This window comes from Mauremys reevesii, linkage group 8, assembly GCF_016161935.1.
Source record: "Mauremys reevesii isolate NIE-2019 linkage group 8, ASM1616193v1, whole genome shotgun sequence".
NCBI classification, from domain to species: Eukaryota; Metazoa; Chordata; order Testudines; family Geoemydidae; genus Mauremys; species Mauremys reevesii.
In genome coordinates, this window is record NC_052630.1 from 32,253,541 (window position 1) to 32,276,335 (window position 22,795).

The window sequence follows — 22,795 nt, forward strand, 5'->3', positions numbered from 1 at the left end:
TGCCGCTGGCAAGTTACCCAGAGGAGCTGCCAAGCTTACCACTTGCCGGGTACCCAGAGGAGCCCATGGTGCTTGACTCATTGGAAGACTCCGTCCAGACACAGGTACCTCTGGAGGGGGAGGTAGGAAGTAGCCCGGGGGCAGCCGACCCTAGTCTGGCTGCAGCACACCCAGAGCCAATGTCAGTGTGTTGCGATCAGGATCCCCACTGACGCAGCAGCGGGTTGTCTACCGCTGCTAGGGCCCTGGGCTGGGACGCAGTGGAGTGGGAGGGCCTGCATCCCCCCTGCCACTCAACGTGCGGGTGGCAGTCTCCCACTCTCCCTGGTCCTTCGGAGTTAGGACCTGGGCCAGTTATTGAACGGTTTGTTCAGCCCCTGCCTGAGGGCCTGAGCGCCTGACTGTTTGCTGCCCCACCCTGACCCAGGGACAGGGCTTGCTAATATTAAACTGTTCACTCAGCCCCTACCCGAGGGCCTCAGGTTCTGACTGTTTGCCACACAGCCGGGCTAATTCCCCCAATTCACTGGACCTGAGTAGTAAGGTGGCCTGGTTCCCAGCCACCCCGGAGGGGGGCGAGCCCCGGCCAAACCCCTACAACAAGCAATGAGGCACAAAAGTCAGAAATGGTTACAAGAAAAACAAAGATAAAACCCTTCCTAGTTCTTAACTTAAAATATATTGATTCAAGCAAAAATTTCTCACCATAAGCTTTCAGCAAGGTTACTGACCAAATTTTTCAGGTCATGTTTGAACCAATCCCTGCTGAAGTGAATGGCAAGACTCCCTTTTGCTTCACTGAGAGTTGGATCAGGTCCTAGGATACTGAAGTTATCAGGGCTGGTCCTGATTTAATATACATTAGTGTAAATCAGAAGTTACTCTGTTGATATCAGTGAATTTTACTGGTGTTAGACAATGCAAGTGAGATCAGAATCAGGCCCAACAGGTACCTGCCTGTAAAAGCAAAGGGAGACATTTTAGATATAACGCATCTCAATAAACAATGGAGGTTATTTGCCTGATTCTCCAGTTCCTGACACGGCTACAGCTTTATTGATTTCAGTGGCATTAGTTACTCCTTAGTTCCTTTCCTATGTTAAATTCTGCTGCTGACTGCATTGGCTTGATTAGGTATCAGTTATTAGCATCAGCAGAACAACCTGAATTAGCAATGGTCTGCATCAGAGAACATGTATAACACAGTCACACTAAAAAAGTAAAAATTCTGCTGCAACAGAGGAAAATTTAAAAATAGAGAGAGACTAAACCTTGGAAAAGTGCATCGTTAGGCAGCACTTGATTTTAACAGGTAACAAAGGGCAAGAAAGAGAGAGGTACATAAGCCCTAATCTCTCCTCATTGTCTGCAACCTCCACTGCTCTAATCTCATTGGGTTGTTGGTTGTGACTCATTTTATCTTCTTGGGTATCCCATAGCCATCCCCCAGATTGGTTGCCATCTTTGCAGTTTGTTTCTGGTTGAATTTAAACCAAGAAAGCCAAAAGAGAGAGCTTTGTTTACAGACTCCAATACCTGTTCAGAAACTGAAATGGGAATAGATATGCTCTGGAGACCTGGCCCGCAAAGCTGGAGATCTGATACATGCTCACTGAAAGATTCTGAGATTGGAGAACTGCCACTTTAGTTGCATGTGTTTCATCATTGTGACAGAAGCATGGGCCTGATCCAGAGCTCATTAAAGCAAATGAAAAGACTGCCATTGACTTCACTGAGCACCAGATCTGCCGTTATGCTCTCCAAGCAGATCTTGCTGTTGTAAAGGGGTCCACAGAGCAAAAAGACATTGGAGACTCACCAGCCTAAAGTACTGGTGAAGGCCATCCAAAAATGCATTCAGTCCCTCTGTAGCACTTGTGAAATTGGATTCAAAAGAATTAGGCATGGATTTTAGAATAAAATACTCCTGCCTTAGATATAAGAGAAGTAAACTTGAAATGAGGAATGGGATAATTCCATGTAGTTTTCTTCAGTTCATGGTTGTCTGAGAAATAAAGAAGACGGAACAAAAAAAACCACAGCATGTTTATGGTGCTTAATATATTTGAGAAATTGCTCAATAATGCCTTTAAGGTCAGTGAATCTTGGGTTATTGGCTACTGATGTGCCAGTCGTGCAACTGAAAGCTGTCTGAGGGGGCAGCTGAGCTTTTGAAAAATTAGGGTGGAATTTTTTTTTTTTTTTTTTTACACTTCTTAGGCTTTTGAGCCAGATCCTCCCCACCTGCATTCTTGGCCCCCGTGAGAACTTCCACCCTTCACTCCCTATTTCATACCAGACTTCCTGATTCACAGGAAAAACCCAAGTGACAAATGCTGTCTGATTCTAAATTAATAGTGAAGACAGGCCAAGACCCTTTCACCTACAGTTTTGCTCTCTTAGTGAAAAATAAAAATACCCCCCACACGCACACTTTTTAATAACCATGAAGAGTGCTAGGTGGAGGAGTCTGGAGATCTCTGGGCATGGATTAGGAACAGCATAGGCAGTGCACATGGAAGGGCCCCTGCCTTGGGTGGGGAGGTTACATCAGGCTCTATGGCCATCCATTGACATCTCCGCTCAGACTGCCAACGAGGTTGCCAATTAATGCACAGCATGTAGGGGGACTTTGTGATAATCACTTTGCAAACACTGTTCCCCCCCCGATAGGATTTATAGGAGTGACCTACAGATGGAAAGTTCCCAGGACTAGTAATAGGCCTCTGAGTCACCCCGTTGTGCTGGGCGAACATCCAGACTAGAATCCTTACTGCTAACGAGGTTGGCTATGTCAATTTCCTTTCAAATGTGGTGGATTTCAAATATCTGCCCATTAGCATCAATCTCTATTGAATCCAGACAAAACCCCAAAACATGATCTAGGAGGAAGGATGGCTGTGCAGCAAAAAGCACTGACTTGTAGGGTAGGAGGCAGGTTCTAGCTCTGCCAGAGACTCTGTAACTTTAAGCAAGTCATTCTCTGTGCCTCAACTCCCAGTCCATAACATGAGGAAAATAGTTACTTCTTTTGTCTGCCTAGTCTGTTTAGATTGTAAGGTCTTCAGGGTAAGGTCAGCATTTTACTTTGTGACTGTACAGCACCTAGCACAATGGGGCCTGATCTCAGCAGGGGCCTCTGGGGTGACTATTACAATCCAAACAAGAAGTTGGGAAAAAATACCATATTTCATTCTATAATTCTATGACTCTCAGAGTTGTGAAACTAGAGACTTGCTCAGCAGAATTTAGAACAGACACTGAACAAAACTGCTAACAAAACAAAGTGACAATCAAGACCTTGTCTCAAACAGTTCTTAATTTAGCAAGCAGCAGCAGGAAACGAAATGAAAGCACTGAGTCCACCTACCCACAACCCAAACCTGGTAAGCAACCTAACTGTGTGATAATACACAAGATTAAGACATTTCTTTCTAAAGCCACAACCCTGTCTGTAGTTAATAACTTGCTTTTAAATTAAGACTGTTTTCCCTGACTTCTCTATCCAGTTCCTGAAAGCAACTAAAGAACAACAAGTGAGCCAGACTGAAGTGTATGAGGACCGATATAGACACATGCAGCATACAATCTCGGAGTCACCAATCATTTATGGCCAATAATTGAGCATGCACTTGTGCTATAGGCCCCAAGTAATTTTTTACCAAGGCATTAGAGATTAAAAATGTCTTGTGCAAGCAAGAATCTCAGACTTCACAAGTTGTTGCAAAGGGTGAATGGTTTAAATTAAAATGGGAGCCACGCCAAATTTGCTGATCAGAAAAAGGAAAGAACTGAAACCCAACTGTCTGAGAGCCTGGTTTGGGATTACTGGACCAAATCCAAAGCACTTGCAGGTGTCTGAGTGAAGTGATATTATGCACTGTGCTTACCATGCCATATAAATTATAGCAATGTGGGTCAGACACTGCCTGAACCGTCTCAGATTTAACTGGGTTGGGCCCATCTCTTTTGTCTACTAAACAAACTCAGGGTTCCATTTCATAGCAGACTTGATGGACACCCTGTGGAAAAAGGAATGGAACTTGCCTGCTCTAATGAAGCTTGTATTCAGTGTTGGTTCCAGAATATGAGAGAGACAAGATGGGTGAGGTAATATCTTTTATTGGACCAACTTCTGTTGATGAGAGAGAAGCTTTGCATATTACCTTACCTACCTTGTCTCTCTACTGAAGCTTGTCGATAATCATTATTTCAGCTTTGGGCTGGAAGCTGGGATCGATTCTGGTACAGAGAGAAATGTGGGGAAGGCAGCATATGAGTGCAAAAGGGATGGAGGACATGGAAAAAGGAGGCGGCTCCAGGACAAGAGAGTAACCCTCACCAACTTCGAAAAGTGAGAAAGTCAGGTGAGGAAGCTATGAAGCTGCCTCATAAAAAGGAGCAGTTGATGTAGTTATAACCCAAGATCTCAGTTACCAAATAATGTGGGGCAGTCTTCATAAGCATGAACACATTTCCCAACACACTGAAAGCACGTGCTTTTCTACATCAGGCATGTTGTTTTCTTTCCATTGGAGCTCAACTCAGCGGAGTATCAAAATGGCACCCTGTGTTTCCTTACTTGTTATTGCTTCAGCTGCTGCAGACCAAATGTGTTACAGGTGCCTGTTCCTCCAGTATAACCTCATCTGAAGGACTGACTGTTTTTGTGTGTTTTCTGACTCGTATAATCAACAAAAAGAGTGTCTCTATTTTCTATTCTGTTTTTATTTAGTTTAGGTTCTTACACTATGCCCACCATGGTGATGTCTGAGTGCAACTGGAACTTAGTCTTCTGATGCACAACAGAGAGAACTAGCTTCCAGAGTTTTATTGGCTCTGCTGGGATAAAAGGAGTAAGTGGCAAATGCTTATTTTTTAATCAGTAACTAAATAAACAGGCCCCGGACTACAACAAGCTGTAGAATGAGGATCTTCTTTCACATAGTCATTCTGCTGACCGTAACCACAGTTCAAGCTGTTGACATTTCAAGGAGAATTCCACTTCCCATTTATCTCCTATGGCAGTGGTCTAAATCCATGTTCATGAACCAAGTAAACCAAGGCACTTTTTCCATTTTCCTATGGAAATTAACTGGCTTCCATGCTTTAATCTCCAACAATGGAAATAATATTTTGATCCTCATCCTGTGCTACAGAATCAGTACATGATGACCTCTTGTTCCCCTCCACAGTGAGTCATCACCACATTCTCTATGCTGCTCAGAAACTGGGTGGGATAGTGTTTAGGTTGGAACTAAACAGCACAAGTGTTAGACAGATTGGGTTATGTCCATCTCTTGTGTATCTCCACTGATTTCATTGCCTTTTCACTTGGGGTGAAATTGGTGAATCATGCTTGTCTGCATCTGGAATTATTCAGGAATAACTCCCTCTGTAGACAATTCCTTAGCTGCTATTCCTGAATAATGCCAAGGGTGGACATTCTTATTCCAGAATAAGAGACCCTTCTTGTGGTTTAGCTTCATCCACTTTGAGGACCCTGGGGATTAGAGAAAACATGTAGAGTGTATTCCTGGTTCCACCAAATCAGAAATGAATCTGAGAGGGAGCCTGGACACATTCATCCCCTGGAGCAAAATAGGTGACATTTGCTGTTCAGACTGGTTGTGAACAAGAATGGGAGGGGAGGATGTCATTTATGACAAAGTTTCTTCAAGAATTGAGGAACCATTTGCGAAGAGAAGAGCATTTGCTGATGAGATGATCTGCTAAGCCCTTCTGGACCCCCAGGTAAGTGCATAGTTATTAGACTGATGAGATTTCTCCTGAATCAAACCTAGAATTAAAATACAAGCTAAACAAATGAACCTGTATACTAGCAGGTTTATTCAAAGTTGGGATTCTGTTGAAGACCACAGACCTCGAGTCTGCAAATGAGCCAGATGTGCTCCCCAAGCCTGTTTGGAGGCATTGGTCACAAGAGTGTTTATGGAGTTGGAAACACAAATGCCACACCCTGACAGACATTTTGAGGATCTCTCCACCAAAGTAGTGATGGCAGAAGGGACATTCTTGGGGATGGCCATTGGCAGACTCAGGCTGTGTCCATTAGGGTTGACAGACCAATTTACCCAATCTATGGCAGGATGAGGATGAAGATGCTATCTGGCAGGTGGGTGTCACTTAAGTGCAAGAGTCCATATGACCCAGTAGACTAAGACTGACTTTTACTCATACCTTTGGTTGAGTCTGAAACTCTGATATAAAGAGGACTCATGGTGTTGAACTTGTGAACGGAGCTGGTTGGAACATTTTAACCAAATGAAATTGTTGAAGATTAAACATTTTTTGTAGAGGTGTCAGTTTGGACAAAAGTTGTTGCAGGGGGCAGGGGAGAAAGAGTGTGCACTCATACTGCATAGCCTGCTGGTTGGGGCACTGGGTTGAGAAACCAGGGTTCATGTCCCTGCTCTTCCTGATTCACAATGACCTGGGATGAAACATTCTGCTCTGGATCAGGCAGACTGGGAATTTGAACCTCTCTCTCCCAGGCCAGTGTCCTAATCACTAGCTACATCCACACCCTTCCTGACTCAAAAAGCTCAGGTTTTGACCCCAAAACCTGACATTTCAACACAGTTCTGTTTTCACAAAAGTGTTCAAAAGATTTTGGTTTTGTTCCTATGTGGAATGATAAGAAATTTTGAAACCTAGAATGTTTCCCTGAAATGGAATGGACATCCTCCTGTTGGCACTAATTGGAAGGAAGGTAAGTCCTTGCAGATCTGGAATCAAGAGATGCTCCTTTGAACTCTATTGATTGAGTAGGAGCAAGGGCTGACATGTCTCTCTTTATCTAGAGCAGTGGTTCTTAACCACTGCAGCCTGCACCCCTTTGGTTCTCAAAATATGTTCTTGCACCCCTACAATTAGCTTAAAAACTTGAAAATAATTTTTTGTTTGGATATAATATTGTTTGTATATTACAGTACTCATTAAAAAGTATAATATTAATAAATACATAGGTTTGATGAAACAAAGGAGTTGTACTTACATGCCTGTACTTAATTTGTGTTTTCAACTATTTACTTTCTAAAAAAATCTGGTATGTCTCACATCCGCAGAAAGGGCATCTCGCACCCCCAGGGGGTGCATGCACCCCAGGTTAAGAGCAACTGATCTAGAGATCCATTGAGGAGATAAGATGAAGCACCCTCTGAACCACTTTGGTGACTTGCTGTGGCTTCAAGTATTTTTATAATCATCTGGTTCCTGGCAAAGTGATTGTGGATACTGCTAATGAAAAAAAAAATCTAAGTGGCATGGTCAGCCAAAGTCTGCTTTGAGCGACAAGGCTTCCTAGATCCAATCTTGAAGAGCACTCAGTGGAGGTGGTTAAGATGACTGTGCTGGATCCACAGCAGGAAGAGATTTGCCCCTACCAAGAGGAGCTCTAGAAGAATATGAAGTGAACTGAGGCTCTGTGGGTTCCAGGAAGGCCAGGATTGCATCCCACATGGATATGGTTTATGAGGCAATGTGGATGAAGCCAAGGAGTCAGATCTTCCCAGACTCCCTGTTTTGTGTGTGAGTATGGGGGGGGGGGAACACCTTGATACCCTCTTCTCAGCCTCTCCTGCCTGGGCTGACTCAGGGAGAAGAGGCAACGTGGGGAGATGGACGTCAGAAGAATACACCTCTTCCAATGGAGGTGCCGATCCTTGTGGAGTATATAGTATCAATGCTGATACTACATACTGCAATACTGAAATAGGAGATGAAGATGTGGGTATAATGAAATCATCATTACCAGTATCCTAGATACCCTGGTACTGAGATATTTAGAAGTCACCGACGACAGGAGAAACTTCAAGAAAAGGAGACCGACTCTGGCATCATCATTGGGTCTCCAGACATAGTTAAAGTAGTAGGTGCTGAGGGTAACTGATAATTGGAGTACCTATGATATTGGTAATATAGCAGAAATTGTCACTGGCACAGTATCATGTTATAGTGAACAACAGAGCAACTCAGGTTGATGGTACTGAGGTAGAAGTGGTGATGGTAGGTGTGGTGGACTAGGGCAGAATCTGTACCAAAGTTGTTGTAGTGAACCAGATGGTTTTAGAAGGTGGAGCTGGTGACAAATTTGATAGGCAGTAAGTCTTCACTCTCTTTGTAACCCAATACCAGGGATGGTGATCAGTGCTAGGACACAATCTTAGAACAACACTCTTTTTTACCACAGCAGCAGGAGCCATTCACTGACCCAAGGTATCAACAACCCTTGCCAGTGTTCCAGGTCTTTCAGAGCCTGAGGAGACCTGGGATCTAGAAGTTACCTCTCATGTAGATAGGGCACTGGCTGAAGGTAGCTTTGGAGCAGCAGGAGCTTCTTTCCACAAAAGGGTCTCAGAAACAAGGAGCAGCTTTAGCGTAGGTTCATCTGCACCCACAGAAGCCACCCTTCAGCAGCAACTCCTGCCCCACAGTGCTGGGGTGGAGGGTGCTTCTGGGAGTGATTGGTGTCCCCTCAGCAGTTCACTATATTGAATCAGGAGGCTATGTCTACCCTGTCAGAATCAGACATTCCCTTCATCAAGTGTGCCAGGAAAAATTATTTTAAATGAGCACCTCTACCTTTTTGGACATGCTTTGAAAGAGATTTACAGCTCAAACCTTTTCAAACACATGTCCCACTCCAAGCCAGAGCCGGCATTTAACACACCCATCATGTCAGGGCATTGCTGAGAGGCGGAACAGGCTTTAAAACCTGGAGACTCTGCCTTTAGCACAGGGCTTGTGCCTTATCACAGAGGTTAGCCTCCCTAAAGGAATTAAAACATTTTTTCTCTATTTTTTCCTTATGGCAACTGAATAACCAGATGCTCACTATAAAAACAAACACCAACTGTGCTAAGAATAAGAAGCTTTGGAGATGTGATAGTGAAGGACACACTGCCTTGGGCAGTGAGAAGGAACTGGGTGCCAGTTGGGACTGCTCAACCCTTTATGCCCCCAGGTGAGGAATAAGGCCCAAGGATATCCAGAGTGAATACATAATCCCAACAGATGCTGCTGGCCAAAATAATCCAATCTCATGTGCATGGGATCCAGGTGGACAAATACTTGAAGAACCACTGCTTAAAGTCCATTTTCGTTTTCTTCTCCTCTTGTTCTGAAGCTGAACATGATTAGTCTCTCTGCTGTCTCCGATACCAGCTGTTATCGGTTGTTTAATTTATTAAGGCTAATAGTAAAGGAGAAGGGAGAGTGAAGAGGCCTGTCTGTTACTCATCCCAAGAGAAAAAACATTCCAAAATGAGTCCAGCAAGAATTTCCAAAGGTTGGAGAGCAGGTGACCATAAACACATGGCAGAGAAATCCCAGAGTCAAAAAACTCTGGGTACATAAGCTGCAGTGCTCTGCTCACCATATCAATGGCCTTGCATATTAAGAGAAAACATGGCATGGAGTCTTTTTAAAAAGCAGTTCTTTCAAGACATCATCAGTTGTAAAGACAGCAAAAGGAGTTTCTAAATTTACATAATCATTCTCTTATAAATTGACCGTGTGAGTACAAAACAAGAGTTTATCTTTGCAGTCAGAGGAGTTTTCCTCCAGGAGCAAGTGCTCCCAATGCAACTGAAAGGCACTATTCATTGGTTTTAATTCTCTGTGGAGTTCACCTCCCGGAAGCATGCTTTCATACTCTACTGCCAAATTTCTAGATACTTGCAGGCTCAGGGAGCTTAACCAAAAACCTTTCTGGAAAATAGGAATAATCATACTTGATCAGAGCAATGGTCCAGCTTGTCCAGTATTTTGTCTCCGGCTGTGGTCAATACTGAAAAAAAATTAATTCTAATACACCAACTCATAGTGTTGTCCAAATTAAATATGCTCTCCAGCCCCCCACTCCTCCAACATCGCTGAGTGAAATTGACATTGCTAATAGCAGCAGTAGAACTGACAGTGTGCAGAGCCAGTTGGTCTGGGAGTCTAGAAGCCCCAGCGTCGCCAGCCAGGGACAGACAACATGATGGGGCTGCCCCAGAGCTGCAGACTCTGGGAGCCCATCTCTGGATTTCCAGGTTCCCCGCTCTGCAACAGGGAGCTTGGAAACCCTGAGAATCCTGGCTTAAGCCAATTTTCTCAAGACTTCTAGACAGACTTCTAGACGCCCTTCTGTGGAGTCAGAAGGCAAACCCAGGTTAGAGCTAGTGCTTTCAGGCTCCTAGCTCCATGGCAGGGAACCCGAAAGCCCTTGTATGAGGGGCTACTGAAGCTGCAGGCCCTGGAAGACTGGGCTCCTTGACAGCCCAGTGAACTGATAGGTTTCCCATGCCTAGTTAACAGGAGTCTGGGGGAACCCTGATTTTGTTTCACCTAAAGTTTATCAATCCCAGGATGTTTCTGCAAAACATGTTAAGTTCAACAAATTGGCATTTTCCAACAGTTTTGTTGTAAGATTTATGACCAACTCTACAAGAAACCATGTAGTGGGTACTTATGGAATAATTTGTTCCTATCCCCCAGCTCTTAATGGTTGGCTTAAACCCTGAAGACAGAGGAATTATATCCCTTCCAATACTCCTGTCTTTTAAACAATCCTTAACTGTGGACATTCGTGTTATCCACATAAATGTCCAGTCTTTTTTGAAATCCTGACAAGCTCTTGGCCTTGCAGCAATGAGTTCACAAGTTCAGTCTTATTTTTTGTTTAAATAGTTATTTGTAAAATTAATGATAATTTCTTTGAAGAATTCTTACTAAGCAGTTATAGTAACGCAGGCATGAGGGAATTGACCCATTTGGATAACATGGTGGAGGATTGGAATTGAAACAACAGAAATTTGCAATTCCAAAGTGTTGCTATAGCTTCGGTTTTGTCTCCAATCTGGCCCCTCAGCCAAACTCTTTCTGATTTGCTGCATGGGAGATAAGTGCCCTTTTAAGGCTTTGGCCATAATCCAAAGAACAAATGGACCAAAGAATAAGGGGATCATCAAGTGAATGATTAGTGTAAGATGAATAGGGGAGCATAAAGCATTTTCAAAACCGGAATGAGTCAGTAGAAAAAAATTTGTTGGGTGAAAACATAATCCCCCTGAAGTCAATGGGAGTTTTGCTGTTGACTTCAATAGGTCCAGGATTTCACCCATTAATTCTCCAAGAGTGATTATCTAAACCAGGCAATAATCCCTTTTGTGAATTCGATTTATAAAACATACATCCTTTGTCTTTACAATGCAAAGAAGCCAAACATCAGAAAAGAGAAACAAGTCAGTACTTCGCCACACTCTTTTGAATGTTGCTGTTCAGAAGGGGAAGGGTCATTATAAACGTTTGGTAATAAGAATGGGGAAAAAACTGACTAAGAACTTCATGCACTGGACAGTTGGTGTTTCATGGCAATAGCAGAGATAGATTGTAGAGTGTCCTGGTCCAAAACCATAAGCCCCAACCATTGATCTAAATGTTAGCAATAGAAGCAATTCCATCTACTCAGTTGTATATCTACAGCCCCTGCTAGCCAATTCCTGACAATATTTAGACTGGAGTCCGAAACACAATGTAAATTCCCATCAAATACTGTTACCGTGAATTATGCTCACTATAACAATATTTTGAAAACTACAGGTTAAAGCCCCACAGAGCTAGAATTATGGTAGAAACACAAGGCCAAGGAAGTTCCAGATACTCCTGAGTTGAGTACAAAAATATTTGTGCTTGAGTATCTGTAATGAGCATCTTTAATGTTTTGTATCAGTGTGGCTATTTCCTTTATTATTCTCTTTGACTAAAACAAATTGACAAATTGGCCTACTCAAAGCCAAACCACATTGTGGTTGACTTCATGGCACTTGTGGTTTTGGGGGATTCATTGCTTGTAATGAGAATATGTCTTGCAGGGAAGATCAGACCTCTGATGAAATCCCATGAAACCCACAAACCAGCTCCCTATTCAAAACATGAGGGTTAGGTTTGTTCCCCACCCTCCCACCCCCCCTTTTTGCTGGGATCCTGTCAAATGCTTAAGATCAGAGGACATGATTAAGATCATGAAGAAAACTGCAGAAATGTTTGGCAAACCCTCCGGAGATAGCTCTGCTTCAGCTGTAAAATAGTCATTTAATAGCCTTAGTACTGTAGAAATTGGTGTGTTTCCCCCTCCCCCTCGCCCCAGGAATAAGTGTGTGAACAATGCAAATAAAGGTGCCAAAATATTTGAGAATTCCAAGAGCAATTCTTGCCACCTGTATCAGATACATTCTTCATTAGCTCATGTGAATGATACCTAATTCCCATTCCTTCATGCCAAAACTGAGATGGAAATTCAGGAAGTTCTCACCTTTATATTCCCATGAAGTGCTGCTTTCAGAAGCTCGATCATGGCTACGTTATGCCTCAAGTGAAGTTCCCACTCACTGCAAAGGGTGGTGTGTTCACTTACCCAAGTAATGAAACTGATCTTAAGGTCGTGTGTAGCATCCTTTGAAAATATTCAGATCATCAAAACATCTAACAAATCCTGTGGCCTCCTAGAAAAGAGTTCAAACAAAAGAAAGATTTAGGTACTTCTGTGTTAGGTTGCTTCCTATTGTAAATATAAAGAACAAAGACACCACTTACATCCTTCAAAAGTAGGAAGCCTTTATGATATGAACTAAATGGTGCATAGATTTAGTTAGGGCTCACTGCACAAGGGTGCATTTCACACTGTATGCAAGTATTGATGCCCATTTTGCCATATAGTTTACAAAGAATAATTTGACATGACTCAAAGTCTGAGAAACAAATCAAAACCTCAGATTAAAAAATCCTAGCAGAGATGCACTATAAGACACATAAAAATGTAGATATCTGAAAAACAAGAGGATATTGGTGTGAGAGACGAATGCTCCTTTCCATCCTATACCATTGTTTCAGAAGTATTCAGATATATTTTTGTCCCCTTAATTTTAAAGGTACAGAGCAGTGTATAAATGCTGCTTGTCAGCTTCCCCACCTGTAAAATGGAGATAATATTTACCTACTACATGGGGAAAATCCTAATTTAATAGTGATTGTAAAGTACAAAGGCCAGTCAGTGACAGATGTGGGAGTAGAATTTAGCCAGCTCAGTTCTCATTGTTCTACACTGTGACACCAAAGCATGTGAAAGTCACCAATTAACAGTTGTGATGGAATTACAGACATGTTTGTAAGGTTTTCCAGCCTTCTAAAATCATTGCAGGAGTAGATTACATTTGAGTACATCAGTGTTCAAAGCCAATTTACAGCGAGTGAAGTAATAAACCAATCATAGAATCATACAAGATTAGGGTTGGAAGAAACCTCAGGAGGTCATCTAGTCCAACTCCCTGCTCAAATCTGTCAAGCTTGGCCTTAAAAACCTCTAAGGGTGGAGATTCCACCCACCTCCCTGGGTAACGCATTCCAGTGTTTCACCACCCTCCTAGTGAAATAGTTTTTCCTAATATCTAACCTAGACCTCCCTCACTGCAACTTGAGACCATTGGCCTTTGTTCTGTCATCTACCACCATTGAGAACAGCCTAGCTCCATCTTCTTTGGAATTCTCCTTCAGGTAGTTTAAGGCTGCTATCAAATCCCCCCTCACTCTTCTCTTCTGCAGACTAATAAGCCCAGTTCCCTAAGCCTCTCCTCATAAGTCATGTGCCCCAGCTCCCTAATCATTTTCGTTGCCCTCCGCTGGACTGTCTCCAATTTGTCCACATCCTTTCTGTAGTGGGGTGCCCAAAACTGGACGCAGTACTCCAGATATGGTCTCAGCAGTGCCAAATAGAGGGGAATAATCACTTCCCTCGATCTGCTGGCAATGCTCCTATTAATGCAGCCCAATATGTCATTAGCCTGCTTGGCAACAAGGGCACACTGTTGACTCATATCTAGTTCTCGTCCACTGTAATCCCCACATCCTTTTCTGCAGAGCTGCCGCTTGGCCAGTCAGTCCCCAGCCTGTAGCCATGCACGGGATTCTTCTGTCCTATGTGCAGGACTCTTTACTTGTCCTTGTTGAACCTCATCAGATTTCTTTTGGATCAATCCTCCAATTTGTCTAGGTCACTCTGGACCTTATCCCTACCCTCCAGCCTATCTACCTCTCCCCCCAGCATAGTATTATCCGCGAACCTGCTGAGGGTGCAATCCATCCCATCATCCAGATCATTAATGAAAGTGTTGAACAAAACCAGCCCCACACCCAACCCCTGGGGCACTGCACTTGATACCTGCTGCCAACTAGGCATCAAGCCATTGATCACTACCCGCTGAGCCCAATGATCTAGCCAGCTTTCTATCCACCTTATAGTCCATTCATGCAATCCATACTTCTTTAACTTGCTGGATCGAATACTGTGAGAGACTGCATCAAAAGCTTTGCTAAAGTCAAGGTATATCATGTTCACTGCTTTCCCCATATCACAAAGCCAGTTATCATAGAAGGCAATCAGGTTGGTCAGGCATGACTTGCCCTTGGTGAATCCATGTTGACTGTTCCTGCTCACCTTCCTCTCCTCCAAGTGCTTCAAAATGGATTCCTTGAGGACCTTCTCCATGATTTTTCCAGGGACTGAGGTGAGGCTGACTGGCCTGTAGTTCCCTGGATTCTCCTTCTTCCCTTCTTTAAAGATGGGCACTGTATTTGCCTTTTTACAATCGTTCGGGACCTCCCCTGGTCGCCATGAGTTTTCAAAGATAATGGCCAATGGCTCTGCAATCACATCGGCCAACTACCTCAGCACCCTTGGATGTATTGTATCCGGCCCCATGGACTTGTGCACGTCCAGCTTTTCTAAATAGTCCTTAACCTGTTCTTTCACCACTGAGGGCTGCTCACCTCCTCCCCATAATGTGTTGCCCAGTTCAGCAGTCTGGGAGCATGTCTGTGAAGACTGAGGCAAAAAAAAGCATTGAGTACTTCAGCTTTTTCCACATCGTTTGTCACTAGGTTGCCTCCCCCATTCAGTAAGGGTCTCACACTCTCCCTGACCTTCTTGTTACTAATATACCTGTAAAAACCCTTCTTGTTACCCTTCACATCCCTTGCTAGCTGCAACTCCAGTTGTGCTTTGGCCTTCCTGATTACATCCCTGCGTGCTTGAGCAATATTTTTATACTCTTCCCTAGTGATCTGTCCAAGTTTCCACTTCTTGTAAGCTTCCTTTTTGTGTTTAAGAACACTGAAGATTTGTCTGTTAAGTCAAGCTGGTCACCTGCCATATTTGCTGTTCTTTCTGCACATGGGGATGGTTTGTTTCAGCACCCTCAATAAGGCTTCTTTAACATACAGCCAGCTCTCCTAGACTCCTTTCCCCCTCATATTAGCCTCCCAGGGGATCCTGCCCATCAGTTCCCTGAGGGAGTCAAAGTCTGCTTTTCTGAAGTCCAGGGTCCATATTCTGCTGCTCTCCTTTCTTCCTTTTGTCAGGATCCTGAACTCGACCATCTCATGGTCACTGCGCTGCCCAGGTTTCCACCCACTTCCCCTACCAATTCTTCCCTGTTTGTGAGCAGCAGGTCAAGAGGAGCATGGCTCCTAGTTGGTTCCTCCAGCACTTGCACCAGGAAGTTGTCCCCAACACTCTCCAAAAACTTCCTGGATTGTCTGTGCACTGCTGTATTGCTCTTTCAGCAGATGTCAGGGTGATTGAAGTCAATCAGCACAATCCATTGTGTATTTGCTGCTCCAGGATTCTTAGCCATAGATCAAGCAAAGAAACACAAGAAAGAAAATCTTGTTGTGAATGCATGAAAAATATCTAAATGCTCATAACTTCTTTCATTAATTTTTTAAGTTATCTTCCAACTAGCTTGTTCCTTAAATCTCAGTGAGATCTACAATACAGGGCAGGTTTGAACAAAAATCAGTTCAGCTATTGTTGAGTTCTGTATATACAGTCCTTCCAATGGGAACACACAGGAGAGATATGTGTATTATACACAGAATGCCAGACCCTCAGGTGGTGTAAATCAGGATAGTTCCATTTAATTTCATGGATCTAGACCAATTTATATCAGCTGACCATCTGGGCCAGATAGCTCTAAAATAGCTGAAATTTTTCAGTAAAATTTGCCTCTTGTTGCAGACTAGCTATGGAAAATTTCAACCCCAGAATAACTTGCTTGAGAAAGATACGACTAATTGTAAAAGGAGTTTCTAAATGAAGTTGCATTTCAACCTAAATTAGATTGGTTGCTCCTGCTATATTAAACCAAAGAACCAGAACCATCATTCAGCAGCAGCTATGGTATCCACCCAACAAAAATCACATTAGACAAGCCAAAACCATGACTAAGAAGAGGCTGTGTTAATAAACATGTCATATATACAAATAACAATCCCATGGCATGGTCTGTCCTCCAAACAGAGATATGCTTTGACATACTCCTCTGGGGCATGAAAAGTCTTTTGAATAGCTTCCCACTAAGACTATACACCCAATGGTTTGACCATTACAAAGCAGATGTATGGCCATAAGGGAAACCAGATAACTAATGGGAAACGTATGAGGTAAACATGTCACAACTCAATTATGAGAATTTATATAACAGGAAAAAGCTGTGGGTAACCAAAACAAATTGAGCATATAGAAATAGAGCAAAGGAAACAGGTATAATCAAGCACGACCACGGGATGCTATTCCAGGAAGGACTGCTAGGCAGAGATGGCATTCACCTTTCGAGGAGGGGAAAGATCCTATTTGGACACAGACTGGCTAACCTAGTGAGAAGGACTTTAAACTAGGTTTGACAGGGACAGGTGAGCAAAGCCCACAGGTAAGTGGGGAACATGGAGACCTGGGAGATGGGTTGGAAATAGGAGGGAGCGTGGGCCATAATGGCAGAGAGAAAGGAGGGTCAGGGCAAAACTGGGAGGCAAGATCAAATCAGTATCTTAGATGCCTATATACAATGTGAGAAGTATGAGTAATAAGCACGAAGAAATGGAAGTGCTAATAAATAAATACAACTATGACATTGTTGGCATCACTGAAACTCAGTGGGATAATGCACATGATTGGAATGTTGGTGTGGATGGGTACAGCTTGCTTAGGAAGGATAGACAGGGGGAAAAGGGGAGGAGCTGTTGCCTTATATATTAAAAATGTACACACTTGGACTGAGGTGGAGATGGACATAGGAGACGGAAGTGTTGAGAGTCTCTGGGTTAGGCTAAAAGGAGTAAAAAACAAGGGTGATGTCATGCTAGGAGTCTACTACAGGCCACCTAACCAGGTCGAAGAGGTGGATGAGGCCTTTTTAAACAACTAACAAAATCATCCAAAGCCCAAGATTTGGTGGTGATGGGGGACTTCAACTATCCAGATATATGTTGGGAAAATAACACAGGGGAACACAGACCATCCAATAAGTTCTTGGACTGCATTGCAGACAACTTTTTATTTCAGAAGGCTGAAAAAGCTACTGGGGGGAAGCTGTTCTAGACTTGATTTTAACAAATAGGGAGGAACTCATTGAGAATTTGAAAGTAGAAGGCAGCTTGCGTGAAAGTGATCATGAAATCATAGAGTTCACAATTCTAAGGAAGGGTAGAAGGGAGTACAGCAAAATAGAGACAATGAATTTCAGGAAGGTGGATTTTGGTAAGCTCAGAGAGCTGATAGGTAAGGTCCCATGGGAATCAAAACGGAGGGGAAAAACAACTGAGGAGAGTTCGCAGTTTTTCAAAGAGACACTATTAAGGGCCCAAAAGCAAGCTATTCTGCTCGGTAGGAAAGATAGAAAATGTGGCAAAAGACCACCTTGGCTTAACCACGAGATCTTGCATGATCTAAAAAATAAAAAGGAGTCATATAAAAATGGAAACTACGACAGATTACAAGGATGAATATAGGCAAACAACACAGGAATGCAGGGGCAAGATTAGAAAGGCAAAAGCACAAAATGAGCTCAAACTAGCTACAGGAATAAAGGGAAACAGGAAGACTTTTTATCAATATATTAGAAGCAAGAGGAAGACCAAGGACAGGGTAGGCCCACTGCTCAGTGAGGAGGGAGAAACAGTAACAGGAAACTTGGAAATGGCAGAGATGCTTAATGACTTCTTTGTTTCGGTCTTCACCGAGAAGTCTGAAGGAATGCCTAACATAGTGAATGCTAATGGGAAGGAGGTAGGTTTAGAAGATAAAAAAAGAACAAGTTAAAAATCACTTAGAAAAGTTAGATGCCTGTAAGTCACCAAGGCCTGATGAAATACATCCTAGAATACTCAAGGAGCTAATAGAGGAGGTATCTGAGCCTCTAGCTATTATCTTTGGAAAATCATGGGGGACAGGAGAGATTCCAGAAGACTGGAAAAGGGCAAATATAGTGCCCATCTATAAAAAGGGAAATAAAAACAACCCAGGAAACTACAGACCAGTTAGTTTAACTTCTGTGCCAGGGAAGATAATGGAGCAAGTAATTAAGGAAATCATCTGCAAACACTTGGAAGGTGGATAGGGAATAGCCAGCATGCATTTGTAAAGAACAAATCATGTCAAACAAATCTGATAGCTTTTGGGACCGGCTCTGTTCAATATCTTCATCAATGACTTAGATATTGGCATAGAAAGTATGCTTATTAAGTTTGCAGATGATACCAAACTGGGAGGGATTGCAACTGCTTTGGAGGATAGGGTCATAATTCAAAATGATCTGGACAAATTGGAGAAATGGTCTGAGGTAAACAGGATGAAGTTTAACAAAGACAAATGCAAAGTTCTCCACTTAGGAAGGAACAATTAGTTTCACACATACAGAATGGGAAGAGACTGTCTAGGAAGGAGTACAGCAGAAAGGGATCTAGGAGTTATAGTGGACCACAAGCTAAATATGAGTCAACAGTATGATGCTGTTGCAAAAAAAGCAAACATGATTCTGGGATGCATTAACAGGTGTGTGGTGAGCAAGACACAAGAAGTCATTCTTCCGCTCTATTCTGCATTGGTTAGGCCTCAACTGGAGTATTGTGTCCAGTTCTGGGCACCGCATTTCAAGAAAGATGTGGAGAAATTGGAGAGGGTCCAGAGAAGAGCTACAAGAATCATTAAAGGTCTTGAGAACATGACCTATGAAGGAAGGCTGAAAGAATTGGGTTTGTTTAGTTTGGAAAAGAGAAGACTGAGAGGGGACATGATAGCAGTTTTCAGGTATCTAAAAGCGTGTCATAAGGAGGAGGGAGAAAACTTGTTCACCTTAGCCTCTAAGGACAGAACAAGAAGCAATGGGTTTAAACTGCAGCAAGGGAGGTTTAGGTTGGACATTAGGAAAAAGTTCCTAACTGTCAGGGTGGTTAAACACTGGAATAAATTGCCTAGGGAGGTTGTGGAATCTCCATCTCTGGAGATATATAAGAGTAGGTTAGATAAATGTCTATCCGGGATGGTCTAGATAGTATTTGGTCCTGCCATGAGGGCAGAGGACTGGACTCGATGACCTCTTGAGGTCCCTTCCAGTCCTAGAATCTATGAATCTATTAATAAGCAATCTTTTCACCCTTGGAGACCATCTCCAGTGATGAGCAGAGGGAGTATGTTTAGAGGTTAGAGCAGAACTCAGAGTCAGCGCTCCTGGGTTCTGTACCTGACTCCCACTGACTCGCTGTGCTCTTGGGCAAGTTACTACTGGCTTGATTTTCAAAGACACCTTTGTAAAATCAGGCCATTTACTTCAATTTCTCCATGAGAAAAATAAGGATAATAATGCACAAACTATGTGAACTAGGCAAAGGTAGAATACATCAATCCGCTATAGAGACTAGTTCTCAGTGGTAAAGGGCAATCATACCAAGGCAGGTGGTTGTGTAGAATGACCATCTGTCTGGTTTAAGGAGGAGTGACCAAATCCAATAGAGCTTGGCTCCTGGGAGTGACACAAAAGGTGCTTGTGTTCACTTGGACCAATTCTTGCTAGTTCTCTTGGAACCTTTGGTTCTTCATAAACCAGCCTTACAAGGAGACTTCTTAAGCCCTTATTTATCTCATGCTCACCCCCATGATATCTGAGCATCCCATAGCATCTTCTACATCCCATATGCCCTCCAGGAACCCACCTTCACCTTCTGTTGGACCATAAGACTGAATGTTACTGGTTTACAGACTTTTCTTATGGGGAGCGGATTCCTCTCCCCTATCTTGTTTCATTAGAGGTGCTGCCAGCCAACATGTCATTCACTCCCCAAAGCATCAGAGTCTCCAGGACACAATTAACATTTCCACCTCCTTCCCACTCCTCAAATAGAGCAGTAGGAGCAGGGCCTTACGCTTATTATCGGTATTGCGATAGTGCATAGCAGCCCCAGTCGTAGACCAGGATCCATTGTGCTAGGTGCTGTACAAACAGAACAAAAGATGGCCCCTGACCCAAAGAGAGATGCTCTAGGAATTATCAGGAAGCACTTCTCTGGCCTGCATTATGCAGGAAGTCAGACTAGATCACAATGGTCCCTTCTGGCCTTGGAAACTATGAAAAAACGTCCATGAGAGAGTTTACAATTAGATTAGAAGGCAAGAGAGCACAGGTGGAGACAACAGACAGGGGAGCATAAAGAAACATGGAGACAATCCAGCGGTATGATAGGCAGTGGTCTCAGCACATGAGCTGTCTACCTGTTGTAGTATAGCCTGCTGTAAAGCAGTGGAGCTGAAACGCTGTTCTAGGACTATCCACCATGTGCTCCGATGTGGGTGGAGGGCTCTAGGCACTATTGAAATAAAGATAATTTAAACTCCCAGCAAGCAAGTTTTCATTTTAAGCATCTCCCTTATTGCCCCTTTCCCTCCCTCCCATTCACTTATTATAGAATCTTCCAAAGGGAAAGCCATTTCACAGGACCGTCTGTCACAAGGTATCAAATAAGAGAGCATGAGCATGGTGAGGCTGCTTCCTGCACCATTAGTGACCCTTATGGATTGGCGAAAGCAGTGGCTGGGGCTGGACAGTATTTTTTGCATCAATTTTTTGTTCGTGAAAAATGCAGGTTCAGCAACATCAAACCACTCGGTGATTTCATGGCAATTTCGCCAAGTTGTTTGGGTTGAAACAAAAACAAACAACCCCTCCCCCAATATTAAAAAACCCTCAAAATGTCCTCGTTTTCCAAAGACACATTGCAACTTGAAATGACTATTTTTAAATAAAACAAAAAACACCAATCAAAAAGATTTTAAAATAGTCAAAATAGAAACAAAATATACTTACATGCCCTCCCTCCCCCAACTTTTCAACTGGCCAAAGGATAAAAAGGAAAAGAAATCGGTTCAACCCAAGACAAAGACAATCTCTTTTCCAATTTTTCAGAATTGTCAGTGAACCAAAAATATGTGTTAGTTGCCCAGCTCTAGCAGTGGCCTTCAGTCAGGCAGCCCTCTAGTGGAGAGAGGGGAGAAAGCAACCACTCAAGCCCACCTTCATATGGTACAAAGAGGAGGGAGATACTCCCAGACCGAGTGGTGGTTAGGTTTGGGCAAGGGCACTAAACAGAGATGGGACAGATAGAGAAAGATTGCTAGCAGGGAAGGGGAGAGAAAGGCGGCTAGACCTGTGTAAGCTGCATCAGCCCATGGATGCCAACGCACTGATAAATGGTGGGTAGTGCTAGAAGCTTAGTCCACCTGGATTGCAGATGGGCTTTGGGTTCTAACCATGCTGTATGCAGAGTCTTAAGCAACAAATCCATTTAGCTACAGCAAAGGGGTGATGTAAAAATAGAATAGCAGTTTTTAAAAAAAAAGAATTCTCAAATAGGGTTATAAACAAAGCAAACAGCTGCTGCAATAAAGTGTGTTGGGTTATATTGCCTCCTCTCCTGGATTCCTGGTTTCCGTTCTAAACAGCCAGTTTTCAGAACAGTTTCTAAAAGTTTACTGAGCTCACATAATGTTACACTGTAAAATGTCCCATTCACCTATAGCAGCTTTGTAACATTATTTTATGCTAGAAGAAAATCTGGCATAAGCTTCAAACCTCTGGAAAACTGGAAACCTATCGTTACAATATATCTTACAGCAGATATTTGAGGTAGTGATGAATGAACTTCAGAAGATTTGAAGCTTATCTGAAGTTTTTTAGTCCAGAAACCAAGCTAGAAAACTCAAGAGTGAGACTCAAGAGGTTTCTGGTACTTCCTGCTTCTGGTTGGGAATAGCCTTTCATATGGTACTTCAGTATTCCTAGTCCTGGTACTATAACTGGTGTGAAATAAATGATAGGAATTAAAAAAAAATCTAATAGTTTATCCCTCAACTTTCACCAACAGGGCACTGTTGATCATAATAAAAACCATTTCTAAGAATACACTGAAAAATATTGTAATGAAGACCACCACAAAATATTTTAAACAGATCCGTGGGGAATGACACACTCACAGGAGAAGAAATGGGAGGGCAGGCATTTTTAATACTGCCCTCACTGTAAAATGTAGGCATCATAATTACAGTGCAAACTACAGTCATTAAAAACAATAACCGGAAAGGGGGGGGGGATGTGCAGAAGATAACCGAGATGGATTTCAAAGGAGATTAAGTTCTACCCCTTTGATAATACCACAGCCATTATATGGTCACTTGCTGAAATGGGACATGACAGTGAGATTTCCAACAGACAAATGTGGGGTGATCCAGGTACCCAGTGTTCAGAGAGATAGGGTCAGATCATCAGCTAGTACAAACCAGCAAAACTCCATTCACTTCAGCTGGTGTAAAATGGTGCAGCTCAGTTGAGGATCAGGCCTACTGACTCCAGTGGAGCTATGCTGAGGATGTGGCCCTTAGGGCCTGATCCAAAGCCCTTTGAAGTCAATG